General features: G+C 50.5%; 1 long non-coding RNA gene across 1 annotated transcript; it reads left to right on the top strand.

The window, feature by feature from the left end:
- Window positions 1–2,183: 2,183 nt before the first annotated feature.
- LOC125161311 (uncharacterized) lies at window positions 2,184–20,647 on the top strand. Its single transcript, XR_007150533.1, has 2 exons — window positions 2,184–2,367; window positions 20,314–20,647. It is a non-coding gene; the product is annotated as an uncharacterized LOC125161311 (long non-coding RNA).
- The last annotated feature ends 443 nt before the right edge of the window (window positions 20,648–21,090 follow it).

The following is a 21,090-nucleotide window of genomic DNA, read 5'->3' as shown; positions in this document are numbered from 1 at the left end:
GTCCCCCACCCACACACAGGTCCTCACGAGCGGCTTCACCAAATGATGCGATGTGGTCCTCGTTCCCCAACAAAGGAAGGTGTCCTAATGGAACAGCAGCCATCTGCCCACAGAGGAGAGTTCGGGGCAGCAGGTGTGGGGGATCTGGGACCCGCGTGGCTGAGCGGTGGGAGAAGAGAGCACGGGAAGTCACCAGTCTGCAGCCACGCGTGGGTGCCGTGGGCAGAGGCATGATACCTCTGTCACCATCATCACCGTGGCCCGGGTCAGTTTATTGTCCGTATGACATCACTCAGGTTTACAGTCACTTGACATCCTCGTGGGACCTACTGTGCATGTGCATGCCACCGAAATAGACTAGAACATACTCTCGAATGACATCAGTCCCCTGCCGTCCCCCAGGGGGTAGGAAGGACGAGAGTGACAGCTCACCGGGGAGCCCACCAGGGTAAGGAGGGAGCAGCGATGCTGTAGGCACACAGACTTAGCTCACAAGTGCGGAATTTGCCAGAAGCAAACAAGGACGGTGGTGTAAGACTGTGGGAACCGTCCTCGTGAAATGGGGCGGGCACACACCGCTGTGTTTAGGGCACAGCACTTGACAAAGGGCCCGGGCTCTTTTGCAGGCGACTCGGTTAGGGATTGAGCCCCTGGGACATTTCCCTGCACTTTCTGAAACGGTGGTTCCCGACTTGCAACAATCCTGCCCGGGAGCTTGTTGACGCTGTGGGTACCGGACCGTCGTAGGAGAACTTGATTCACAAGTGGCCCAGGGGTCCGCAGGTCCACCAGGGCTCTTGATGAGCCCCTCGTAGGCGGTGCAGAGGCCACACTTTGAGAAACACGGCTCTGGAACAGAGGAGTCTGCATGGAGAGGACAGGGAGATGTCACAGTGGGGCTGCCCAGGAACCACACCGGAGTGGAGATGTGGGCAGGGCGTTGGTGAGGGCACGTGCTGGGGGGCCGCGGGGGGCGGGGCTGGGCCGAGGAAGGCAGTGAGCCCTCGGCCAGCCCCGGGGGACCTGGGTGCTGGGTGTCCAGGCGGCTCCGCGTCCAATGAAGTCTCCATGTTGATCAGTCTTTGGATGTAGGCAGGCCCTGCAGGGAAGTGTGACCTTCAGCAAGGCGGTTTCGTCACTGAGATGTTCCCAATGAGCCTGTCGTTCCCCGGGTAGCACTCCCCAAAGCTGGGGGACCAGGGTCTCACTCCTGGGGTGCGGGGTCTGGGCAGTGCGCTTGGAGCCCCACGCAGCAAATGGAGCAAAGTCGGGAGGGGGGCGGCTACCTGATCACATCTTGTTCCCCACCGGGACCTCCTTCCTCCCCTCCTTCCTTCAGATTCGTATTTGCTTCATTTAAGACACAACCCTCTGGCTTTCCTCCCCGGCGCCCCTTGGGACCACCTTCCTGTCTTGATCAACCGCAAATCAACATCCTTATCCGCCCCCGTGACATCCTCCAGTCACGAGTGACGTGTGAATCGCCCATCGCCGGTATCGCAACTCCTGGTTGGCTCATCCCCGGTGGGGTCCTGTTTTCTGAAGCAGAGGCCTCACGGGTCATTAGGGTCCAGACCCGAGCTCTGTACTGGCAAGTGTTAGTCCGGTTCCTTTAAACATAAGCCCCGAGCAGATGCTTCTGGAAACGCGGTCGGATGTGGGCCGACCTGGGCGCATTCCCGTGGAGGTGAGCAGAAGGCGAAGGGGGGACCTTGCGCGCATCTCAGACTCTCTGTGGTCCCGGGAGAGAGTGAGCTGGCACCTGTGCTTAATGAGTCACCGGCCGGCAACTCCAGCTTGAGTCCCTGACAGAAATCATGACACGAGGCGTGGGTGGGTTCGGTTAACGGAGGGAACCCTGATGGGCACACGCAGGAGGGGCTGGGAACGAATAAATCAGGCTTGCCAACGAGGAAGACAGGAGCTAAAAGCAGATTCGAGGGAGCAGTTGGTGCTCGAAAGGAACGCTCCTCGTTCTCGTTCTATGTTGCACGGGCCTCCCTGGTGCACCTGGTGTTCCGGGCTCAGGCAACGCGCACGGCCGAGCACCACCCGAGGCGTGGGCTCCGTTCCAGGACCGGAAACAGAGAAGTAGGAAAGGTGGAGCCCGTGCCCCGGCACCGTGAAGCGGCAGTCACTGTTCTGTGTTTGTTCTGTGGATGAGGTAACGAGGGCACCCGGAGTTTAAGTGACTTCCTTGTCACACCCTTCCCGCACAGCAGGACCAAGACAGTCGTCACGATTCCTGGTGTGGAGCCCCTGTGGCGCGAGCTGTCTTCCCCGGGGGAGGCTGGAAAGTACACCTGCCTCGAGTTGTGAGCGAGCCCTCAGCCGGGGTCAAAGGCAAGTTCCCGCAGGACGGAATGTGTAAGTAACTTCGTTCTTTCCACCCTGACGGGACACGTAGCTTTTGAGGCTTGCACCGCCCTTCCTTCTTGATGGACGTGTCCTACACCCTCAGCGATATCCTCGGTCCAAAGGGGCAGAGGGGGCCTGATTGGACTCTTGCCGCGATCGGCACGCGTGCGGAACGGGCGCCCGGCAGAGGTGACGAGGGTGGTGATCATCACAATCAGAGGTAACATACCTTAGTAACCAGTTTGCACACGGCCTTAGCGACGCGGTGAATGACTGTGACAAAGTGAGACCGCTCGAGGCGCGATCTCAGCCGTGGCGGAACAGTCGGCCGTCCCCAGGGCTCGACCTGAATGTATCACTTGAAAGGCCAGCGGTTTGCACAGGCGACTGTGAGGGGCGATGCGCATACTTTCGAGGTTGAAGATGAAAAGAAACAACAAGGAAAGAGAATGTGTGTGTGTGTGTGTGTGTGTGCTCACGTGCGTGTGTGGGCCCGTGCTTGCCTTTCCTGTGACTTCCAAAATGCCCTCGAATGCCGACTCCACAAGTCCCACACTCACAGCGGCAGGGTCACATTCCCAACGCTTCAAAAATCTTTCTGATTTTCTCTGTCGCTGTTTCCAACCCTACGCGGCCTGTCGGCTGTGAGATGACAGAAGAGGTTAAGTTTGCACGGGTCTCTGAGCGCGGAGAGCCAAGGCCCCCGTGCCAGAGTAACAAGGTTAATACGTTTTTGACAGAATTTAATAATCTGGTTTTATAATATTTAATTTTGTTCAGAAAATGTCTCTCAGTAGGAAGCCTTTTTTCCTTTACTTACCTAAACATTATTACTTTAAAACAATTTCCTGGCACAAAGAATTTATTATGCAGACTTGTGATCTGATTCTTACAGACCTCGGGGGGAGGGAGGGATTAACTTCTAGTTAATTTGGACATTCAACCAATTTTGACGAGTGGAGTCATCAGCCTCCTGCACATAGGGATACTTACATCTGGATTTATCTTAAGGACAGTTGACAGAGAGAAACTTCGCTTTTGCCAAGATGCCAAGAGGTCTTTCCGTTTCTTCCGCTGAAGTCGGACACAATTAGTCATGTCAATTTGTCCCCCTGTGGGTTTCCAAAGATGGTTGTCAGCAACAGTCTCCCTACGTGACAGCACTTTTACTAAATGACCTAATTACTCTCTTTAACGCCCCAAACAGTGATTTACCATCCATTGGGAAATTCCTAGTGGAGCCTCCTTGCTTAATATCTTGGTGGTAAAACCAGTGAAAATAAATTGTCTCCGTCGAAAGTCCTCTGACGGGGCTGGAGTTGACTTTGCACAAAGAGACAAGAGGAAAGGGATTCAACTTTCCCCAAACAGGGATGTTAGCAGATCAAACAGCCTTTCATCAGTATTTAAAAGTGATTTCTTTAGAATTCTCTAGACAGACTGTCCTCAGAACCATTTCACTGCCGGGGAAAGAAGTCCCAGAGTCTCAACGGCAAGTGCCCTCACGCTGCAGCACCTCGCAGCCCCCCGGCGGCTCCTGCGAAAGCCCCCCACCCCGCCCCGTTGGACAGGGAACCACAGGGAGACCCTCGAGCTCTGGGCTGGCCGTTGCAGGATCCGATACGCGGTCGAGACCCACACCTGACACTCCCTCCCCAGCCATCTTTCCTCCCAAATTGCTTGTCAAAGCACAGCCAGACTGGAGAGGCCCGGGTGGGGTTGTTCCGGAGGAGAGGCTCCCGGGAAGGAGTCAGAGCTGTGGGGAAAAGACGAGAGGCCAGATGGGTTCTGGGTAACAATACTCACCACTGCACTTCGAGAAAACGTGTTCCAGGCGGGGCAACTGTCCATCAGAAGTTAGCTTACAGTGAACTGCTCTTCCTATAGGGGCCAGGCTCTGTGCTAAACGTTCACATGCGTTTTCTCGTTCATCCTCGAAACACCTTCGTGCATTAGATCCTGTTAGACCCACATTTAACAGAAGGGGCCGTGGGGACCCATCACACAAGCAGTAAGTGACGGGACCAGTTTTCATCCCAAGAATGAAATACATAAGAAAAGCAAATAAATAAATGCATCTATCCCCCTCTGTATTTAAACCCCAGGCTTTTGGCCATGGGGGAGAAGGGAAAAAAAGAAGTTAGGGAGGGAGGGAGCCAAACCATAAGAGACTCTTAAAAACTGAGAATAAACTGAGGGTTGATGGGGGGTGGGAGGGAGGGGAGGGTGGGTGATGGGCATTGAGGAGGGCACCTGTTGGGGCCAGCACTGGGTGTTGTATGGAAACCAATTTGACAATAAGTTTCATATTAAAAAAATAAATAAATAAATGAAAAAAATAAACCCCAGCCTTTTGAGGGGACTCCCGGCCATACAGTGTGGTGGACACAGTGATGAGACACCAAGACCCTCTTTGCATGCAGAATGTCCCTCTCCCACGGGCAGAAAGCCCACCCTCTGCATGAACTGTTGTCCGCTGGAGGGGCTGCCTCGCCCGGGGTTCGGGCCACTTCCTGGTGGTGCCCCGTGGTCACTGACGGGTCCATCAGGGGTCCGAAAGGTCGGGGTAAGTCTGCAGCCCATCCCGACCCTGGATTCTGTGAGGACCGGCTGAAGCCTCTGCTGTAGGGACAGCACAGTTTGGCTTCTGTCTGCCCGGTTCTGCTCCCCACAAAGCTGCACATGGATCTCCACCTCACAGCCTGTTTTCTGGAGAGCCTGGTATATAACAGCCGACATGAGGGGTGGTCGTGGGCACAGGCTTGGAAAGGGGTCTGGAGTTGGGTCCCCCACTGGCCCAGTGCACTGGCACTGGGTGAGGTCCTAGAAGCCCCCACCTGCCGTGGGCACATTGTTAGAGCTTCCGCTGGCTGGTGTGAATAGAGACGATACATCAGTGGACGGGAGCCATAGCTGCAATAGCTCAGACATCCTACCAGGTCTGGACAAGTGATTTCAGGGATTGTGGAACCGAAGGGCCTCTGTTGGCAGTTACGGAGCTGAAAGATTGCTATGTTGGGGACAAGGAGATGGGGCTTCTCGGTGGGCAGGTAGCCGTGAGCAACAAGTATAAATATCTTTGCATTGAGTACTAACTTCCACCAGAGAACACCCCTCGTGGAAAAGGCATGAAAATTAAAGTATGCACAAAACTTCCAGCAGGTGATATCCGCCAGCCCCTCTCGTTGGTCCCCACAGTGTTGGCTCAATGGCACCATGGTGGCGGGGGTGGAAGCCAACGCTGTGCCCCTGGCTTGGGTCCCCCTCACCAAGGCTGATGTAGCTTCTAGCAGTGCCAGTGGCCCAACACCCAACGCCCAACTTGTCAGCAATGAACGTCGACCCTGCACCCACCCAGCACCGCCAGCTGCTCCGTGGACAGTTGGTTACCTTGAGTCCCCTTCTAGTGCAAAGGGGCAGTGATTCATCTTGGCTAGAATTAACACATATTCCAAGGATAGGAAGTTCTTCATGGCCCTGGGCTCGCAGAAGTCTTGGTTCACTGATACAATACACAGCATAGACTCTCCTTGGATGAAAGCACCTACCTCTACCAAAGAAGTCATGGCAGGAAGCACAAGACCCCGGCAGACATCGGTCCTTTCCAGAAGTCATCAGCCATGGAGAATCTGTCTGGAATGCAGGTGACTCACTGGAGCATCCTTTGGTACTCTGCCCAGCTTTGATGGTAAATGGATGAGAGTCACAGCCACAGCCTAAGAGGAGCATGATGACCAGAAATGAGCTTCTGGTTTTCCTCCGATACAAAACCAGCCTAGATCAGCTGTGGCACTAGCCAGGGGTGGGGGGAAAGGATGAAAGTCTGTAGCAGCCTCGAGACACCTACAGGAGCAAGGACTTGTAGTCCACCGACTATCCTGGTCAAAGCTTCCCCAAGAATAGAGACTAATCTGAATGCACGGAGCTGTTCCTGCTCAGGGTTCACTGAGGATATGAAGCCAGTGAGGCTGAGACAGGCACATTCCAGAAAGCACTGTGTTGTGCCACCCACACCCATATTGCCCTTCCATGCAAGGCCTGGTCCTCCCAGCTGCTGGACCTGCTGGCTGCTGGGGACCCACGGCCCAGCGACTCTCAGGGAACTGCCATCAGCTGAAGGAGATGCCTCACTCAAGACCATGCCCCTCCGGTCTGAGCACTCCATAGGCACACCTATGTCCAGTGACTGGGCAATGTGGTTGCCTTCTCTTGATTAGGGGTAACTCTGGAGGACCCTCTCAGACTCAGAACTCCCCCTAGGATTATGTAAAGTCTCTGTTGCTCGTGTACCATAATCCAACTTCACTTTCTGCCCATTTGGGCTTCCCCCCTTTTAAGAGTTCCTACTGAGAGAAGCCCCCTCCCTAAAGCTTTTGCAAGACAGGCTAATATCTGTCTTGGATTCTATTTCTTAGTGACCTGTCTTGTGACAAGGATTGGAACTGCTTTTGAAAAACGAGAAACATCATTTCTGGAATTGTGTGTGGTTTTTTTTTTTTCTATTCATGTTAGGCAAACTTTAAAATTCTTGACCTTATCTTTGCTCAGATACGTAATCAGTAAATCTGAGCAGAGAAATTCCTGGCCCCAAGGCTGTTTTATTTTCCCCCAGGGAAACTCTCAGTCTGCCCCCAAAACCCCACTGGACAGACTCTTGTCCCGTTTCCTGTAACACCACGACTGGATACAATCAATATTGACACAACGTGTATTCATTCACCAAGTTAAAACAGTAAAGATGTTGACTGTAGGTAAGGAGTGACTGAGGGAAGATTGGCGTAAATACTAGACAAGCAATTCCTTCTTCCTGCTAAGGCACAAAAAGTAAGTCACTACTGCCAATGATACCCATTTGATTATTAACAGACAAACCATGCTAAGTTCAAAATACTGTCATGATGTCAAATATGCAATGTTAGATAATAGCAGTGATAATATTGCTACTATGATTTTGAGCTCAGAAGACCATATGTTGAGTAGCATTTTATACTTCATGAAAGACTTTTAAATTACTATCTCCATGGGTTTCAGAACATACCCCCGAATTTCCTAGGAGTTTTGCAGCCATGTCCCAGAGTTTCGGGGGTAAGGGGTCTATAGGGCAGGATTCCAGGAGTCCCACCCCTCTCCAACCTCAGTGGACCCGTCCAGCTTTATGTGTTGGACTCCCTTATGAGACTTCCTCTGAGCAGTGTGGCCTCCAACTTTGGTGGCTCCAACTTTCTTGATTTGCTCAGGGACTGAGGACAGAAAGCTCCACCCTGAGCTCAACATAGCAGCCCTTCTGTGTGAAGTGCCTTCTGTCCCCCAAGTGGCTTCTTGACGTTGTCCTTGTAGTTTTCCAGTGAACTTAATGATGGCCTTGCCAAAAAATCTTTCAGGATGTCATTGTACTGCTAGCTTTAATGTGCCCATTATCTCCCCAATGGTATTTTCTGAGCACGTGTGCCCTACATAGCTGAAGCAGGAGAAACAGCCAGCCAGCCGAGTAAGGGTCATGCAGCAAGGCAGTGACACTTACAGGTATTTTCAAGGCAGTATTTTGGCATTGTGTAATGCAAATCAGATGGTTTTTATTTTTAATAGAAAAGACCACCTGCATCTAAGAGAATCCTTACGAGTGATGATTAATTAGTAGTGGTTACGATCTCGATAAGACCAGTCACGTTTGGGACCATACTCTTTGTTAGTGATATTAGTCATAGTTCGAAAGTATCAGTCACTTATTTTAGTGCTTACTGTATGCCAGGCACTGTTTTAATGGCTTTGTTAAATAGCTCACTTAAGCCTTGGGACCACTCTTTGAGATGAGTGCTCTTGATGATTCAGTATTATAGGAGGCAAAACTGTGGCACAGAAGCAGAGTCATTTGCCCACAGCCACATGGAGGGGTGAAGTATAGGAAGCCTGCCATCTGCACGGGCAGTCTGACTAGACTCTGCTTGGGATCATAGTATGACAAACAGTTCTGCTAACGTTTAGTGGTCCATTTGTTTTTACTGAAGAACAAGGCATTCCAGAATAAAAGAAGAGAGTGCTGATCTCTCTGGTTTAACTATCTGTGCATCTCCTTTAAGGGCAGAAGAATATGTTTTATAAAGATCAAGTCTTAGACCTTGCTTATACTATGTTTTTGGAGCCATGTGGTCCATATCTTTCATATGGGCAGAGTGCCTGGCACAGGGTAGGTGCTCAGTGAATAGTTCACGGGTAAATGGATTAGTGAGCGAAGGTTGCGTCGGGGAAGAAGTCCTTGGGAATTAGGGGGAATGCCTTATGGATGAGCGATGTGAGGTCTAAAATAAATATGGCTGTATTGATCCAAAGCTTCCCTTGGGGAAGTCCTAACTTCATAGAGATTTGTCCAGCCAACATGACTACAGGGATGCCCCCCTTTTTAAGTTTACTGTAACAATTTTAAGACTGCTGTAGAACATCTGAAGAATCACCAACCAAATGTGAGTTGAAAGTTGACAAGGCCTAGTGGGAGGGATTCCACTGCTGGCTATGGTGTAACAGCTGGTTTTGGACTGCCCCCCCCCCACTACGGACAACCACAAAATCTGTGGGCAGACATCAGGGAGCAATGGGGACAGCCACGACTGAAGACCCAAGAGCCTTCAAAGGAGCAAAATGAATTGAGGTGTTCCCTACATCCCCACCACTATTCCTTTCCAGGAAATTTGCTCATTCTTGACAAAGCACAGACATTGCATCAGTTAGGTCCTTCAGGAAGCAGACGCTGAAACAAAATTAGGAGCATAAGTAATTTTTTGAGGATGATATCCATGGAATATAAAAGGGAAGGGAAGTTGAATGGGGCCAGAATGACTCCTGTGAAGGAAAAAGGGGGAGGAGAAAGGATTTGGCCAGGGAGAACCATGGGCCTGGAAAGCTGACAGTTTTGGAGAACCCCCATAGGAAGCCCAGGGCAATAGTTGCCCATTAGGGGAATCCTGCACTAGCCTCCCGAGGGAGAGCGTAACAGTGGTGCAAAATGTGAGGTGGACCCTGATGACACTAAGCCAGCGGCTGCGGCTAAGTGCGCTCCTTTTGGGTGAGTGGCGATTCTTTTCCTGAAGGGCAGTCTGAGCATCAGACTTCCAAGGCTGCCACAGAGGCTGCGCAGAAAGGTATCACGTATGTGTATCTGGAGTCTCAGAGGATGGGAAGGAGAATGGAAGCAGAAGCAACACTTAGAGACACGGGCCAAGAATTTTCCAGAATGGATGAAAGGCAAGTCACAAATGTAAGCCCTAAAAAAATTTAGGAAGACAAAGACAACCACACTAAATATATCATAGTCAAACTGCTGTAAAAAATTGGGACAAAAATAAATCATAATAGAAGGCAGAGAAAACAAGCATAACCTTCAGCTAAACAGTGTTGGGGTCACTAATGACTTTTCAACAGAAATGATGGAACCTGGGAGACAATGGAATGGCATCTTGAAGGTGGGGTGTTGTAACATCCTATATCTTGATCTGGCTGGTGGTTACACAGATCTGGGAACTCAGAAAAGATGTACTGAGCTGTATACTTAAAATGTGTGTATTTTGTATATGTAATACTTTAATCGAAAGGTGGCGCTGCTCCTGTGCATAGAATGGCTTATAAAAAAGAAAGCATAGAAGCTGGGAACCATTTGGGAGGCTATCATTTGTGATGGCACAGAGAGATTCCAGTGGTTGTAGGAATAAAAAGGAGAGAAGTGGAAAGAGATGAGGTTGGCCAGGACAGTTCACAGCTAGCGGGATGTAGGGTGTGAAGGAAGAGCAAAATTAAGGGGGACTCCTGGAGTTTGGGCTTCAGCAGCTGGATAGATGGTGGCATTTATGGAGAGGGCGGTAACCTGGAGAAGCTTGCATGGAAAATAAAGGATACCATTTTGATGTAGTTTATTTCAGACAGATAGCTGTTAGGGAATATCAGCTTAGATCCCGTCATTGTTTCGATAAACTTTACTTTCTATTCATTTACATATATGCATATATGTGCAATGTATAATTTTTATAAATGCAACAATGATGATCTGATACACGCTTCTGCCTGTTACAGTGTCGCTTCCCTTGTTCCTTTTCATTTTTCAGCATGACTCCTTTTCCCCTTAGTGTCCACACTCCGTTATTCCTAGGCGGTCGTGTCAACAGCAGGTAGGTGTCCTTACATTCTTCATTCTGCCCTCCAGAGTGCCACAGAGGGCGGGATCATTGCTTGTTTCGCAAAGATTGGATTATATTACACAGACTTCTGCATCACTCCTGATTCCTCACAGAAATCCTGCCAAGTGATCGTGTTTACCTTTAGGCTGTTATTTTTAATGGCTGCCTTATGCTCCAGGGGGTGAGCAGAATCACTTATTTAGACAGTTCCTCCATCGACGGACACTCTCTGCCTTTCCAGTTTGTTTTTTCTGCTGTGAACAATCCTGCAGTAAACATTCTAGAATATATGTCCTTACATGCCAAGTAATTTATTCCGTGAGAAGTTTTCAGGGGAGAATTTACAGGTTGAAGACTCAGTGTGTTTTTTTATTTAAAAAAAATTATTTAATGTTTATTTATTTTTGACAGAGGGGGGAGGGGAGGGGCAAAGAGAGCGGGAGACACAGAATCCAAAGCAGGCTCCAGGCTCTGAGCTGTCAGCACAGAGCCTGACATGGGGCTCACACTCATGAACTGTGAGATCATGACCTGAGCCAAAGTCAGATGCTTAACCAACTGAGCCACTCAGGCACCCCAAAGAGTAAATGTGTTTTTAATTTTAATAGCTTTTGCCATAGTTTCTCCTCTTCCTCCCAAAATCTGTAACAGTTTATAATAATCCCTCTAACAATGTATGAGTACTCTTTTTCACTGCTAATTCTTTTTAAGTTGGTGCCAGTCTAGTGGACATAAAGTAATATTATTGTCATTTTAATCAGTATTTTTTCACCATTGATAAATGTAGATATCTTTTCATATCTTTTGACTGCTGTTCTGTGAATGGCCTATTTACACCTTTAAACATTTTTCCACTGGTTATTCTTTTTTTTTTTTTTTTTAATTTTTTTTTCAACGTTTATTTATTTTTGGGACAGAGAGAGACAGAGCATGAACGGGGGAGGGGCAGAGAGAGAGGGAGACACAGAATCGGAAACAGGCTCCAGGCTCTGAGCCATCAGCCCAGAGCCTGATGCGGGGCTCGAACTCACGGACCGCGAGATCGTGACCTGGCTGAAGTCGGACGCTTAACCGACTGCGCCACCCAGGCGCCCCTATTATTCTTTATTATTTATTCAACTTTAAATTTGTATTTTTATTTAACTGTCTTCATCACCGTTTATTTTATCTTACAGGGATTACCTCATTGTCATCTGAGGCACAAATACATATGTTTTCAGATCTATCGCTTGTTCTGCATAGAATACATTTTGAGCTTTTGTTATTACGTATGTAATCAATTATGTGTATGTTTTCTTAAGTCTTGGATTTCCACTCTTTCCAACACCTTTCCAGGGCCCGAACCCTCGATGTTACGTGTTGTGGCCTGGATTTCCTAAGCAAGTTATTTCCTACACTTCGTTTCCTGATTCTTCTAGAGTTTCTTTGTTTTAGGGGATGAAACTTCATTGTCTGATTCCTCCATCGGGAGGGCCAGCTGTGTCAGGATCACTTAGTGGTCTCTTTGTCAGTGGGCATGAGCTGTCAACTCTGTCCTGCACTGAGTTCTCATGGGCACTGTGACGAGTTCCTGAGCTCGCCATTCACTCGGCTGTCCCCCTTGCCCATCACACACCGGTGTCTTGGTCGCTTCACGTCGGGGCCGTGGGTTACGCTCTGATCCCTGGAATGCCAGCCGGTCCTTCTCCCCATCAGCTTCTTGACTCTTCTTGGCTTGGCTCTTTTATACAAATACTAACATCGTTTCAGCCTATTAAAAACTTGGCGTTCTACCTACAGTTCCTTTCAATTTGCATTTCAGTAATTTGGGGAGAATTGCCACTTTGATGACAGTAATTCTTTTCATCTGGGAACGTGGCTAGTGTTTCATTGGTCCAGATTCTGTTTTATGTCCTTAGAAAAGATTTCCCAGATTTTATCTCGTAGATATTGTGCCTTTCGTATTAACTTTATTTCTACATATGTGACAGTGTTTGTCACTGTCGTGAATATAATTTTTTTTTCTCTTACCCTCATCTTACATTCTTATTGTTAGGGTGGAGAAAGTTATTAATTTTGTACATTTGCATAAATATGACAAGTTACTAAGCTTTCCAGTGAATTGTAGGTTTTTGTTTTGATATAAGTTCTTTGGGTTCCCATTACCCAATCCATCCTCAGCAACTGGATATGGTTTCACTTCTATTTTTCCTCTGTTTATACAAGTTAAGTCATTTTCTTGTCTTACTGAATTCACTAAAAATCTGAGACAGTGTCAAAGTATAATGCTATTATAGACATCCCTTTCTAGTTCCTGATTTTAATTTAAATGATTGTAAGATTTTACCATTTAGGAAAATATTTGCCATTGGGTTTTGTTAAGTAACCTATATTTATTTTTCTCTCTTTTCTGTGTCACAGAAAGTTTTTATTAGGAAGTTTTTCTGCATTTTTCAAACACTTGTTAAATCTCCATTTATGATAATTTGTTGAAGCAATGGACTGTATTGATAGCCTTCTCCATATTGATCAATTCTTGTGTTCTACACGGCCGTGCTGTGTTATTCTCTTAATTCAATGTTAATATTTTATTTATAATGTCTGCATTTATGTTTTTAAGTGAAATTAGCCCATAATTTTTGTCTTATCTTTATTGAGTTTTTGTATTAAAGTTATGTTGCTTTATAAAATGAGTTTTCTATGCCCTGAAAGAGTTTAAGTAACATTGATATCACACATTGGTCGGATCTTGATTCAACCCTTTATGGTAGTTTGTTCCTGCTTCTTAGTTCTGTAATGAAAATATGACCCGGAGTCAGCTAAGATGAAATTATAACCATTGGCACAAAGACAAATAATTTAATATCCTCTGTCTTAAATTATGCCTGATTTTTGCAATGGGATGCCTCGTTTAAAAAATCATAACCCACTTCATAAACCATTTCTTCAGCCACTGTGCATTTTTCGCGTGTGGTCTGGAGCAGGGGACAGAACGCTCTTTGCTGGCACCGACGTTCCCCGCCACAACGTCGCAGCCTTCAGCCCTGGTCTTGCGGAAGTAAGAGGGGACGAGAAAGCCACCTTACACACCTCCTCCGAGGGCCACAGGAGGGAGTGCACAAGTGACTGTTAACTGTCCCCGAACACCATCATAAAACCAAGCAGAACTTGGGTCCAGTGAAACTTATTTTTTTAAATGAGATTTCCCGGCACCCCCGGGAAAATGCTGTGAAGGCAACTACTGGTTTGCAACCCAGGTGTTCATCCATGTCTCCTGGGAGTGTCACGTACTCAGGCCGCGTTCCCTGATGGTGATGTGCACGAGACAGGTAATCAGGGAGACAAGGAAAAGCATCTGTCCTTATTACTGTTCCATGTCTAACATCTGCATTTTTAAGGTGGTTTTAAGTCTGAAGGTCAGCTCCACAGCGATAGTCTTATTAAAATGTTCCCTAGTCTGTGTTTCAATCCCAGAGATTCCTATTTTGCCTTCCCTTGGGTTTTAAGTGCTCTGGATCTCCTCTTCCGACTCAGCGGGGCGAGGGCGAGCGTCCTATAGACTTGCAGTGAGCCGCACTGTCTTTGTTGCATACACAGCGGACCCTGCCACTCCCTCAGCGGGGACCTGCCGCTCCCTCTAAGGACACTTTTCAACTCCACTCTGTCTCATGCTCACCCCAGCCCCGTCAAGGCTGGTGCTCCGAAAATGGCTCACTTAGAACCACCTCTCGGGGTCGTCAGTGGATGGAGAGGCTTTCTTCACCTCAACAAAGCTCACATATAATTGTGATGAGTGATTCTCTCTTAAAATTGGACACAAAGAAGGGGTCCTAATGAGCTGCCAGTGGTTAGGTATTGCCCTTGCTGAGGCAGAAGGGCATAACGATGCGGTAAATAACAGACACAGAAATTCTGGAAGCAGGCATGTGTTGTGCACTATGCCGACTTTCCCTCTGGAGGAAACACACGGTCTGAGGTCACATGGTCAGAAGATGATGGGGAGCATTGGTGTAGAGGCATGGAATTGAGATTGGTGTCCGTGTGTGTTAAAACAGGTTATCTCTTTAGGGGACCCTGTCTTCTCACCTCCTAGCTCTAAATGCGTAATTTGTATTTAATCTATAAGCACGATGCTCTGCGTCATGAATGGTGGGCCACCGACAGCCTTTCTCCACTGCACCGCCGGCCACCCCCAGCCTTCCTGGGCTGGCGGTAGGCGTGGAGTCCAGTGAGGCTCTGGATCCAAGAGACCGATCCCTCCCTCCTCACTGCCTGCCTGGGGATGGTCATGTCTGCCATTCAGATGCCCCCGCCTCTGTTCTGGGCCCCCACGTCATTCTGAACCACTCTGCATCTCCCACTGCCACCTGTGTCCTTCAAGTGACATCCAGCCCCTTGTTTTCGCCCTGAGTGGACATGTTCCGAGTCTAGGCAGAGCTGTCACCACCTCCAGGGACTATTTCCAAACAGGCTTGGGCTGCAGGCTGTCCACCGGGCCGTGTGGTCCAGTCTCGGTGCCTCATAACCCCAAGAGCCCCCATTCCACTGACCTGCATTGCACGCCGGACTATGTAGTAACAACGAGGGGGTTCTGGCCAACACACGAGAACCTTCCACCCCGGTGAGGACCCTGCCCGGCTGAGGGGCTGTCGCCTCACTCAAATACCGCTTCTCTGCTCACAGAACATTCTGGAAGTCTTTTTTTTTTTTTAACATTTATTCATTTTTGAGAGTGAGAGAGACAAAGCGTGAGCAGGAGGGGGGGTAGAGAGAGAGGGAGACAGAATCAGAAGCAGGCTCCAGGCTCCGAGCTGTCAGCACAGAGCCCAACGCGGAGCTCAAACTCACGGACCGCGAGATCATGACCTGAGCTGAAGTTGGACGCCCAACCGACTGAGCCACCCAGGCATCCCTGGATGCCTTTTTATGATGCCGGCCTCAGTGATGGCACCTTCTTTTGAATATCTTCATGGTGGTTGGGGCGCCTGGGGGGCTCAGTCAGTTAAACGTGCGACTTTAGCTCAGGTCACCATCTCACGGTCCATGAGTTTGAGCCTCTTGTCGGGCTCTGCGCTGACGGCTCGGAGCCTGGAGCCTGCTTCCCATTCTGTGCCTCCCTCTCTCTCTGCCCCTAACCCACTCGCATTCTGTCTCTGTCTCTCTCAGATATAAATAAACATTAAAAAAAAAAAAACATTGAATATCTTCACGGTGGAAAATGTCAATTCTTTAACCCCAGATTTGACTTTGGGACACAGTGAACAATCATTAAGAGACGAGTCTCATGCAGATGGTCAGTGAATGAGCTGTGGCTTTGTTTGGGTTAAAGGTTGGGCACGACTGTAAACTGTCTCTGACGATGATCCTGGAGGGCGATTCCGACCACCGAGGAGGTCACTGAGACAAGAGCACTGCATTATGGGGCACACTCCCTGTCATTAAAAATTGAGATACTTTGGGCTAGAGCCTTGCCTGTCGAGCCGCCTCGTGACCAGGCCTGCCTGTCGTCACTCAAGGAAAGTGCGGGGTGTCGTGGGGGCTGGGGACTCTGCACGTCTGCCTGCGTCCCCTCTGGTGAAGATAGACAGACCCCCAGGAGCAGCTCAGCCCCCTCGTGAGAGCCTTGTGCTCCTACCTGTGATGGAGCAAAGTCCGTGTGCCCAAACCAGGGGGCGAGCAGCGTCTCCTCTGAGGCTGACGTGACAAAACGCTGACGCCCGTGCCCAGTAGAGGGAGGCCCAGAGGATCAGCGCCCTCGGTGTTGCCAGCTGGCGACTTCAGGCACGCGGCTTGCCCGCTCGGATCCTCCGTGCACCAGTCTCCTGCTACCCCTCCTTCCCTTGTCCTGCATGCCCGGCTGTGGTCTACACCCGAGGGAGCCACACTGCCCGGTGCCTTTGCCCCCTGGCCTCTGGCGGTGTGGCCAGCAGCTGGCACAGGTCAGGTGGAGAGCAGAGGTGAGGGTGTGAGGAAGGTGGAGGCCTGTGCGCGCCCTCCTGTCTGCTCCCGCGGCTCCCCGGGCTCCCCTTCCTCATGGCCAACCCCAACTCTGGTCTCTGGGCCATCCTGCTGTGGCTCATCTGCATAAGCCTGGTGTTCAGGTTCCTGTCCTGCACCAACTTCACAAGCAGCTTTCTGTATTAAGGTGTTTTTGTTTTCATGTTTATTTATTTTTGAGAGAGAGAGAGAGAGAGAGAGAGAGAAAGCATGAGCAAGGGAGGGTAAGAGAGAGAGACGGAGACACAGAATCCAAAGCAGGCTCCAGGCTCCGAGCTGTCAGCACAGAACCCGACGCGGGGCTCGAACTCACGAACTGCGAGATCATGACCTGAGCCGAAGTCGGACACTTAGCTGACTGAGCCATGCAGGTGCCCCCTACTTTCCGTGTTAAGTTCGTGTGTGTCAAAACACCTAGAATGCTTCTTGTGTGCAGAGGGGAGACCAAAACTGTCCTACTCCCAGGTTTTTACAGAGACCCACCAACTGAGGGATGTGAACACTTCTGCTGAGTAAAAACTAGTGTGAGGTACGGACCACGAGAGACACCATGGGTATTGCCCTCAGCCCTCATTAGTTGAGATAGTCCTGTGGCCGGGTTAGGTGTTCTGATGCTTCCGCCTTGAGGCTGGGCAGCACCCGTGGTGGGTCGGTGGGGTGGGGGGGGGAATGTAGAAGAAAGGGTCCACACGCCTGGTTTCCCTCTTGAGAATTCAGAACACTTGCCCAGCTGCCCAGAGGGACCTCAGCCTTTCTTCCACCCGTCCCTTCCCCTCCCACCCCTGCCTCCCCTTCCCGGAGGAGCTCCGAGTGGCCGGTGTGTAGGACGCGCTGAGGGCCAGCAGAGGAAGAGCGTGTCTTCACCCGCCAGGGCCCCGAGCTCACTGTTCGGCTCACGCACCTCCGGGCAGGGCCTTGCCCGTGAAATGCAGACATCCATTAACTGGCCTCCATGTGCGCCTGGGTATACATGCATCTTCCTTCTCCCTCTCTCTCTCTCTCCCTCTCTGCTTCTCTCCTCCTTCCTCCCCTCCTCCCCCGTGACCCCCGCATTCCAAACCAACACCAGTCGCGACAAGGAACAAAATGACTGCCGTCTCCCCAGCCCTTTCTCCACGTGGGGATAAGGGCATGTCTGAAATCCCCCGTCTGCTAACAAAGGGAAAGGTAGTAACGGCTCTTCTCTTTCAAGAAACCTGGCCACCGCCGTCCTCCTCGTGTGTTGGAATCAGGCATCCCAAACAAAACCAGCAAATCCAGCGCCGTCCATGAAATACGCACTCCCTAATTGCTAATGTTTCCTTTTTGATAACTAAAAAGACTGCACATTAAATAGAAGGAGATTTAATTTCTAGTTTAAATACAGCTGCTGTGATTCTTACGCTCCACACAGCTGTTCCGAGGCTGGCACGGGGCCACGGCGCAGAGGCTCCATCACGTCCGTCCTCATTGTCTTTCTGACACACGCACACAGAGCATCTTGGAGTGTTTGGGAAACATTGTATTCACTCGCAGGTCTGCTCTGCACAGCAGAGGGACGAGCCTCGCCGGGCCGCACCTCCAAGCTCTTTGCACCTGCCAGGCCGATTCTTCCTCCCCCCTCTGGCAACGTCCTTTCTGTGGAGGAAAATAATCTGTTTTACCATCTTTCTTCCCATTCTGGGCAGGGACGGACCCAAAAGAGCACAGGATTTCTTAGACTTGCTAAAAAAAAAAAAAAAAAAAAATTTTTTTTTTTTCAATAAAGGGACTGATCACATGTTTTTATTTTGAAACCCACGAGAGCGACGTTTCGGGTTGGAGTCTTAAAGGGACGTTGTCAATCTGTGTCTGCGTCTTGGGGGTGGAGAGGAAGAGAAATTGCTGCCAAATGCTGTGTCGTTCGCGATTCATTTCAGAAGGAAAATAATCTTAGAAGATATAGGAGGAAATTAGAAAGATTAAAGTCTTCAAGGACGTTCTGACCACTTGTTTCAGTTTCGGAGCTGCCCTCCGGGGGGGGACTGGAGCGGCTCACGCTCGGTGCAGGGCAACGATTGCGGTCAGGTTCACGCGGCGGGAGCCCAGCCCCGCCGCGTCCTGACGCCCCAACACTCTTCTTTCGGGGATTTACCCTCGGCAGTGCCCGCAGCTGCCCCGGGCTCACACGGCTGTGCACCACCACACCGGGGGCACTCCCAGGCCCCAGGTGCAGCCCCCCGCCCTCCCGCCACGTCCTGCACACAAGTGCCGCTGGGGCGGGTCTCTGACCCGTCTCCTTGACCATGGATCGGCCCTCCCGAGGCTTGCAGGGTAGCAGACTGGGGACCGGCGGCCTGTCCGGAAGCCAAGAGAACTGTCTGCGTCCAGTGAACATCCAGACCTGGCCTCGCTTCCTCTGAGGAAGGTCATCAGCCCCATCAAGTCCCCGCAGGCTAGTGCCCCAGCGTCCGGGATGGCCATCACCAGGGGCCACAGACGGGGTACGTTAAATAGCAGTTTATCTTCTCCCAGTTCTGGAGGCTGAGAGTCTGAGATCACAGTGTGGGCAGAGCTGCGTCCTCCCGGGGCCTCTCTCCCCGCCTCGTGGACACTGTCTTCTCCCCGTGTCCCCACAGGGTTGTCCCTCTGTGTCTGTATCCTGACGTCCTCTTCTTGTCAGGACACTGGTCACACTGGATCAGGGCCACCCTCCTGACTGCCTTAATCACCTCTTTAAAGCCCATCCCAAACACAGTCACTTCCTGAGGTCCTGGGGTTAGGACTTCACTTAACCTAATGAATCTGGGGGACACAGCCCAGCCCCTAACAAAGGCTGGGCCCATAGGGAGCTGAGTGGAATGGTAAGCCGCCAGCCAGAGTGTGGGCCCAGTCTACCCAAGAGCAATAAACATGTCTGTCACTTGTCCCAGGTCATCAGGACGTAGCTTCGCTGACTCTCAGTGTGACCTGCTTTCCCACTGACTGGATTTAACAGACGGCAAGAGGAGAGAGGAGGGAATGACTGAGGAGAGCCCTGTGCGTGTGTGTACCTTTGACCCAGAGCAGTCATTCACCAACTAATTGAGCCCTTGGGGAAATGACCATCTCTCCATAAAAAGGAAGGGGTGGGCTGAGTGGCCTTGGCGGTCTTCAATACCCCATGGTGACCAAGTCGACTACAAGTCAACTGTAGCAAACTACAGTCCGAGGGCCCTGGCCCCCCACTTGTCTTTGTAAATAAAGTTTTATTGGAATACAGCCACACTTAAAGTCAACTGTAGCAAACTACAGTCCGAGGGCCCTGGCCCCCCACCTGTCTTTGTAAATAAAGTTTTATTGGAATATAGCCACACTTAAAGTCAACTGTAGCAAACTACAGTCCGAGGGCCCTGGCCCCCCACTTGTCTTTGTAAATAAAGTTTTATTGGAATACAGCCACACTTAAAGTCAACTGTAGCAAACTACAGTCCGAGGGCCCTGGCCCCCCACCTGTCTTTGTAAATAAAGTTTTATTGGAATACAGCCACACTTAAAGTCAACTGTAGCAAACTACAGTCCGAGGGCCCTGGCCCCCCACTTGTCTTTGTAAATAAAGTTTTATTGGAATACAGCCACACTTACTCACATACAGACTATCTCCCTGCCGTCATGCAGAATTGAGTAACCAAACGGAGACCACATGGACCACAGAGCCTAAAACATGCACTACTGGCCCCTCACAGAAGCGTCTGGACTTCGAGCCCCGGGATCGGTCAATGACTGGTGTTTGTTGGGAGGGTGGCCGACGGCAAAACCAACTTACAAGTGTCAGCGGAATGTGCGTTCATTTGCTCTAACGTGCGGTATTTGTTTCCAGTCTGTGTGGGTGCAAGTTGAAACTTCGGGGCCACGGCCTACCGGGTGTGTGCGCAGAGATTCACAGCCGTGCGTGACCTGCCCCGTCCCGGGCCACCAGACCAGCCGTGGAGCCCCTGGAGCCTGGGTGCCTGTTCGGGAGGGACGTGAACCCCCGCCCAGCCTCTGCCCAGCCTCTGCAGAGCTCGTCTCCCATGGAATCGCCAGCTGAATTCGGTGACCGCAGGGGGCAAAACCGAGCCTTTACTTTACCTCTTGTGCCACCAACAAGCTGAAACTTTTTAATAAAACCATCTGTTCTTCTTAAATACTAAATAAGAAAATGTCAACAAAAATTGCTGAACAGAGGTGCTCTTTCATTTCTCTCCTGGTCCCACGGCTACATGTTGGGGAAGAGAAGCCCCAGGGGGCCGGGGCGGGGAGGGGGAGGGTCCGAGCTGTCCCTCCGCTCCCACGGGGCCCTCAGGGATGGGGGGAGGCGGCCAGAGCTGGTGCAGCAGCTCCTTGGGGCGGAAGGACGTGTGCAGAGGTGACTGAGCGTGTCGCTTCTCCTGTCTACACAGAGCCCATCTTCGTCCAGGAGCAAACGTGGCTTACGGGGTGCCTACAGTGTCCTTGGCAAATGCCTTAAGGCAACGCTTCGGCTGTCGTAAGCCACCGAATGCCAGTGGCCCGGGCTCTGCTGCGACATTTTCAGCCCGCACCCCTCCCCACCTCACCCTGCCCCCTGGGGCCCGCAGCACTTTCTCCCAGTCTCCCGCCCTGTGCAGACCATGCT

The sequence above is a fragment of the Prionailurus viverrinus genome, chromosome A2 (genome assembly GCF_022837055.1).
Source record: "Prionailurus viverrinus isolate Anna chromosome A2, UM_Priviv_1.0, whole genome shotgun sequence".
Taxonomy (NCBI): Eukaryota; Metazoa; Chordata; class Mammalia; order Carnivora; family Felidae; genus Prionailurus; species Prionailurus viverrinus.
This window is presented reverse-complemented; position numbering and strand designations above follow the sequence as displayed.